Consider the following 7,782-nt stretch of genomic DNA (forward strand, 5'->3'; position numbering starts at 1 on the left):
ATCGTTAGTGAGATTTTAATATTAGAGACTTACTAATGTAATGTGGTTTCCTTTGTATTTTGGACTTTCAGTTAGGGTTGCTAACGAACCAAATGTTCGGTGAACAGTTCGTGAGATTTTTTGTGGGAAGTTCGTTTGTGTTTGTTCGATTATTAAACAAACGATCACGAACAAGAAATTCCGCCCGTTTCGTTAAATGAACGAACATGAATAGAGATCACGTTCGTTCATTTATGTTCGTGAATGTCCGGTAACATGTTCGATTGTGTTCGATAGTTCATTAGTGTTTTTAGTTTTTATATTTTATTTAAATACTTCAAAATTCCGACAAATAAAATATTCAATAAGTGTTATTGTATTATATAGGGGTCTGCAAAAAACCGAATTAACCGAACCATAACCGAATTAACCAACAAAACCGAACTGAAAAACTGAACCAAAGAAAAAACCGGTGAGTCGGTTAATGGTGTTTTCAAAAACCGAAAGTAGCGGGTCGGTTATGGTTATCAATGTTTCCATACCCACCGTAACCAAACCGAACCGACATGTAATAAATCTTTGTAGGATTTAGGACTTTTCACCATATTTTTAATATTTGATGTTTTTGACTGAAGATTTTTAGTATTTATGGGTTTTTAGTATTTATGGGTTTTTCATATCGTTTTGTGGTTTTGGTTGAATGTTTATTTGAATTTATAGAATATATATTATATCACTTTATTTGAGTAGTCGATAATAATTAGTATTAATATTATAGATTATATGTATTTTTTAATACTATAGGCAATAACAATTTATTCCATGTTAAAAAAATTAAGCTACTTTAGCTAGGCTAAATACACGGTTAAGCACCCACAACCTACCCGCTATAACCATCAAAACCGATTAACCATAACCGCCATAACCGATCAGTTATGGTTATGGTTTTCCATTAACCGACATCACGGTTATGGTTATGGTTTTAGGCCAAAACCGACCGAAACCGACCCATGCCCACCCCTAGTATTATATATTTTGTTCATAAACCCTTGTTTGTTTTATTTGTTTCCATTTGTATTCATTAATATTAGTTTGAACTCATTTGTGTTCATCAACGTTCATTTGCGTTCGTTAACTAAAATTAACAAACAAACGCAAACAAACACGAACAAGTTTATTCCCTTAACAAACAAACACGAACACAAAACCCCCCCATTCGTAAAGATAATTGGGTAAATTGTTTTCGAAATGCAACTAATTGAGGGTTGGGTCAGAAATTATTATTATTACTATATATTAATAGAGAAAGCTAATGAAGAGTTTAGGAGGGCATGTTTGTAATTTTCAGTTGCTGATTAACTTAAGAAGACAACATTGGGAATACACGAGAGAACAATTACAAAGACAGAGAGGGAGCGCCGCATCGGAGAGAGAGATCACGGGCAGAGAGAGAGATCGCGGCGCCGGAGAGAGAGATCGACCAACGTTTGTGACGGTACAGGAGTAGAGGCCGACGGGGGATGTCAGCTCGGAGGCTGCGATGGCTCTGACAATGACGACGGTTGAACGACTAGGGTTCCGATCAAGTTCCGGCATCTTTCCGGTAAGCCCTTTTCTCTTGCATGTTCGCTATTTGGTTAGATCCGACAACTCATGTTGATCTGATGAGTAGGTAACATCCGGTGAGGCTCCAGCGAGGATTCCAGGGAACGAACTTGAAGATGCATGTTTCTTTTTCGAGTAGACCAACAAACCCCGAGGTTAGGTTCTGTGATTAGCGTTACTCCATTTTAGTTTCCATCATCTGATGATGGTTTTCTGGTTCTGCAACTGGCTGTTGATGATATGATTTTATGGGCTCTCCAATTTTAGAGGAGACCGAAAATACAATATGTTGAAGAAACTTGCATGTTTCAATTTTAGGGAAACCCTATGCAACTACTATGTTTAAGAGTTTAATCGAATATGCATATTATAATCTAACTTAGATTCTTTGATTCAGTATTTCAGAGCTTAAACTTCCACCCAAAACTCATTTCCGTTGGCCAATAAATAGTCACTTTTCAGTAGACATCAAGACATTTGGTGTTCTTTTTAAGCCACGGAAGGCTATCCAAGTTAAGATCTTCATTTAGATTTTTCTACAAAAACCTACTTTAGATTTTCCCATTAAGATTGCTGTTGTAATTGTATATTCTCTAGGTTTTCGTATATGATATGTTGAAGTTTTGATGCTTGCTTATTGAGGTTTTTGTGCAGTTGAGTCCCAAAATGACAAATTATCAATGTAGGTTTGTTGAATTTATTATCTCCCTTTTCTTTGCACAATTTATATGCTATTGCAGGAACCGTGTACGTTAAATAGCGAATGGAAATGAACAGTTAAACCACCCATCACACGCCTACGTGGCAGGTTTCCTCCTCTCTCGAATGGTGTGCATGGAGAGGAGCCAGTTGTTTTTGTGTTTTTGTTTATAATGACAATAAGAAAAGTCAAGGCCAATTACTTACACAAACCCACCTTTGGCCATGGTCTCTAGAGCCATGCTCCCGAATTCGCTCAGAATATTAACAAAAAAAAAAAAAATAATGTTGCTCGCAATAATACAACACATAATATTGTATACGCTGACTTGCTAAATGAGATTAACGGCCGACAAGTTTTAATCCCTCTTGAACACTTACATATATCTTTTTGATAGATGGTAAATAGAATCATACATAAAATGATGTTAATGCTTTCACATATAAGGTTTTCCTCTGCTGCGCAGGTTAACACTGTCGAATGTCTGTTGCAAACAGGTGACAGAGGATGGACGATAAAGAAATATAAACTCTTAGGCTAGAAGGAGCTATACCACCAATAGAAGTACAAGTTCTACGCAGTTGGATTCCCGCCTTTAGAGACGTCAAAACATGCTACACACTGGTCAACTGACAGGTAGACTAATACACCTCACATGTTTACCCCTATACAAAAAATAACACCATTATCGTTGCATTACTACACATTTTAAGCTTAAAAGCATGAACACGACTTGGGTTTTAGTTATTAGGATGCAATAAGCTTAATCTACTACTATTTGGACTCGGAACTAGGGCTGTTCACGAGCCGAGCCGAACCGAGCGGACCTTTGCTCGTGCTTGGCTCGTTTACAAACCGAACCGAGCGGAGCGGCTCATTTACAATCGAGCCTCAAATCAAGCGAGCATTTTTCGAGCGCAAAAAAATCCGAGCGAGCGTCGAGCGAAGTTCCAGCGATTTGGACAACCGTGTCGCCCAATTTAAATTTGCTGAGAGTGATTGTGACAATATTGGGTCTCAAGTTTTTATGTCTTTAAAAACATGCACATTACATGACATAATATTTTTCTCATGAATAACAATGTTGTGGCCGACGAGGCGATGATTATATTGCACGAACAATTACGTTGAGAGCAGGAGATGATCGACTTAGGGTAACGACATGAAACATTGATGCGATCAGAAGACTATCGTTTATCGGTTTAGGGTTTAACTTTTAGATTTGATATTAATTTTTTTTTATCGGCATGGTTGGGCTAGTACAGTAGTACATATAGATATAGTTGTAAATTTGTATATAGTGGACCAAAATCTAATAGAGTGGTACATATAAAACTCTAAATTTAATTTATATTTAAGTATATATGTATGTGTAATGTGTATATATATATATGTATAATTTATATTTGTATATATATATATATGTGTGTGTGTGTGTGTGTATGCATGTTTATTACATATGTAAGTGTATATGTATATGTATATATGTATATACTAATTAAAAACAATAATTCGAGCCGAACCGAGCCGAGCGGACCTTTGCTCATGCTTGGCTCGTTTACAAACCGAACCGAGCAGAGCGGCTCGTTTACAACCGAGCGTCAAATCGAACGAGCATTTTCCGAGCAATTTCCGAACGAGCGTCGAGCGAGCGAGCGGCGAGCAATTTGAACGGCCCTACTCAGAACGAACATAAACGAGTAACATGAACAAAAAAATGTGTCCGATTATATGTTGGTGTTTGTGTTCGTGTTCGGTTAAAGTTAAATGAACGAACACGAACATGCCTTTGTTTATGTTTGTTCGGTTCATTTATAGGTTGGCAATTTGTTTATAAATATACAGGCGTACGCATCATCTGGTGCCAAATGCAGTGCACCGTTGCAGCTTCCAAAGATATCGTCTTTTCACAAATTTGCTAGACGGGAGCAATACGCACAAATGGACGAATCCGAGTTCCGGAAGAAGTGGGCTGGCGGCGTTACAGGGCGGCAAGATTGCTTATCTGAAATAGATTCTAGAAATTGCAGAGTAAGAGACTAGTCAGTAGACTTTTCCGCTGCCGGAGTCAACATCGAGAGTTCCAAAATATCCGTTGATAACCATTGACAACGAAGCAACTCGAATGAAAACGCAGGCCAGTGAGTTACAAAGAGCATTCGGGTGAAAGTACGGGTGGTGACAAGAGCATATTTACAAAAGCATGGGTTGGTAGTGCCGGTAGTGAAGGGATAAAAGACCATAGTGCTATTGAACGATGGCAGTCTCAAGCTGCAACGGCTGATTCTGAATTCTATCATAGGAGTATGCATGCGATGGACGAAGAGTATTCAAATATGAATCTAATGTCGTCAAATCGCAGGCATGACGGGCTGGCAAACGAGAGCTCAGCTTCGCAAGTTACGGTGAACCGGGAGTTGATCGGTAACCAGCCTCGAGGTGTAGACAAAATTAAACAAGCTGTTGTTGATTATGTGGCGTCACTTCTTATGCCTCTTTATAAAGCGAGAAAAGTTGCTAAAGAAAGTTATAAGTCAAACAATGAAGAAAACAACCACCAAGGTCAGTTGTATCTCTCTTTTATCAATTTGTTTTGGTAATTTGGAATATAAAATACGGGAACAATTGGGAATTTACTGTTAAACCTAAAAAGGTATTGAAAAAATGCCCACAAAATTGGTGATTTCTCGTTATGGAGTAGACTACTGACGCAGAGAAAGCGATGGCTGTATATGAATTTCTTGATTATAAGCGCAAAAACGAGGTGTGCGTTTGTATGTTTTTCGTTTAACTTACTCGAGTTTAGATACATTATAATATTGTCATATATTCGATTTCCTAGCATACATTTTTTTTATGTACAGTTACGGCTTTATTATTAGAAGATGTGGTTATCGAACTGACGAACTCCCATTACGGCTATGTTGAATTTGGCACAAGCCGTTGTTTTGGCGTGGTGAAACCTAACAGTTATGACAACCCAATTGTCCAATCAAAGCCAAAGCGTTTAACAAAAAAAAAACCACGCACATGATAGATAGTTTGTTTACTCGACTTGAGCAAGACGTTTTTAATAGTAACTGCAAAAGAAAAACCCGAAGTAACCTGGCGCAACGCGTCCGTTTTGATAGCACTAGTTAATTTTAATATATTATATTATTAAACAGGTTCAGAGAAGCAATTAATTTAGAGATACAATATTTTTGGTTACACACTTTCGATGTAAATACATAAAGAAATAAAATTTAAAACTAACTTTTACATTTATAAAAACCTTACCATTCTAAAATCTTCTCTCTTTTTTATATTTTTGAACTTCAATTTTTTTAAAAATTATGGATCAACGAGGTGATTGCCGACCCTCGTTTGCGTTTGTCTCATAAAACTATACAAGGGCCGATGGTTGGAAATTCAAGTTATTTGTAGTCTTTTATTGGTCGTATTTCTTTTGTTTTGGAAAATGGAGACCATTTAACGTTTTGTGTTGGTGGGGTCATAACCGTTGCAAAACAATAATAACTAGAATTAAGCACCCCGCGTTGCGGTGGGGGTGTAAAAGCAGGGCCGGATCTATGGGTATCCCAGGGGTTACCCGGGATAACCCTCAACTTTCTTGACGAATTGTAAAAAAAACATAAAATATTATTCGTTTTATGTATTGGATACCTTGAGAATAATTTTGGATACCCCTAACTACAAAGATAAGAAGAAGATAATGTGATTACATGAACATAAAATTTTTCTCCGATAGATTGTGACTCGTTGACGAGGGCAGTTTAGAAGTGATTAGGTTTAGATGATGAAGATGGCACAAAAACAAAAGACTACACCCTATTTTGTTATTACATGAAAGTCATGTTTGTGGCCCATATCAAATTATAATAAATCAACTATTTGTGAAATATTGTTTGGGCTAGACTTCAACGTTCAAACACTTAAACATTTAACAACATAGTGTAAAGACATTCATTTTTTGTAGGTATATATTGCAAACTTAAAGAATATATAACAAATCTTATCTTTAATTTATGTAATATTTTCTCTGATTTAGTATTATAAAAATATGCATTTATTTTGTTTTGTTATTGTTTTCATCTTATTTATTTACTCTATTACCATTAATATTTAATACATTTAATTTTATAAAAACCTCAAAACAAATATTGATTGGTAAATATGTGACTTACAAAACACCTTGATTGGTAAATATCTAGTTTAAACACCACCTTAAAATGACTTTAATGGTGGTAGTACATCTAAAAATAATAAATGAATATAATTTTGTGTATATGAAGGTTACACTTCGAACCCAGTCATAAATGTCTGGTTTCGCTAGAGCAAAAGTATTCTAGCACAAAAGGGATTAAATTGGATTTTAGGTTAAGGTTTAATTACTAATTTTAGTTGTGTATTTGGTTGTATAAATGTACGCTACTTTTTTTAATATTGAATGAATGTACGGTAAAAAAAATTGGGATGCCCCTGAATTTTTCTTCTAGTTCCGCCACTGTGTAAAAGCATGTCAAATAGCACCAATCCCACACAACCGTCAGCAACAACCAATGCTGAAGTTGTGGCGTGTTAAAGGCAAGAAATAGACCGAAATGTAGAATATTTAAAAATAACTAAATCGATCTATGACACATGCGTTACGATGAACCTGTCAAATGAGAAAAATAGACGTAAAAACATTGAACAACACATGGACATTGCGCGCTGTTAGCTCGCAAAATTATGAACGAAACGTAAAAATGTTGAATCACACACGCACGTTGCGCTGTTTTAACTTGCAAAATTTAGTATGAAACGTAAAATGAAAATTTGGGAAGGCTGAAAAGTATAAGGGACCAAAGTAGAAAGTAAATAAGCTGTTAGGTTAAATTACAAAAGACAAAAAGTTTGGGTTGAGGTTAAAATTGTAAGAAACCGAAAGATAGAACATATAAAAAAATAACAAACTCAACCAATGACTCACGAGTTGCGACGAACATATGAAATGAAAAACAATAGACGTAAAATCTTGAACTATACATGGACGTTGCGTCGTATTATCTAGCAAAATTATCTATCAAAATTATGAACGACATGTAAAAACGTTGAAACACACACATGTTGTTTTGTGCTAACTCGCAAAATTTAGTACGAAACGTAAAATGAAAATCTGCGAAAGATGAAAAGTATAGGAGACCAAAGTTAAATATAAAAAAGTTGAGGTTAAATTGTAAAAGAATAAAAGTTTTGGCTTTAAAGTAAAAAAAAAAAATTCAATTTTGTAAAATCAAAATTGCAAGAAATTCAAAGATTTGGGTTAAAAATAAAATTTTAACTTATCTTTTGAAAACCACCCAAAGCATATAGTACACCACCATATACATACAAAACTTACTAATTTATATATATATATATATATATATATATATATAAATAATATATTTTTTTAAATTATGGGGTTCTTCCTTTTTTTTCTATTTTAGTTGTATTTTTTAATTTAAAATTTA

The 7,782-nt window shown here is 35.2% G+C and overlaps 1 long non-coding RNA gene and 1 pseudogene across 1 annotated transcript; both read left to right on the forward strand.

Annotated features, from left to right (window-relative positions):
* The first annotated feature begins 946 nt into the window (after positions 1-946).
* On the forward strand, positions 947-2,742 carry LOC110895187. The gene is made up of 3 exons (XR_002566968.2): positions 947-1,582; positions 1,652-1,739; positions 1,982-2,742. It is a non-coding gene; the product is annotated as an uncharacterized LOC110895187 (long non-coding RNA).
* A 1,325-nt stretch (positions 2,743-4,067) lies between these two features.
* On the forward strand, positions 4,068-5,065 carry LOC110893011 (annotated as a pseudogene).
* Positions 5,066-7,782: the final 2,717 nt, after the last annotated feature.

Source organism: Helianthus annuus, chromosome 9 (assembly GCF_002127325.2).
Source record: "Helianthus annuus cultivar XRQ/B chromosome 9, HanXRQr2.0-SUNRISE, whole genome shotgun sequence".
NCBI classification, from domain to species: domain Eukaryota; kingdom Viridiplantae; phylum Streptophyta; class Magnoliopsida; order Asterales; family Asteraceae; genus Helianthus; species Helianthus annuus.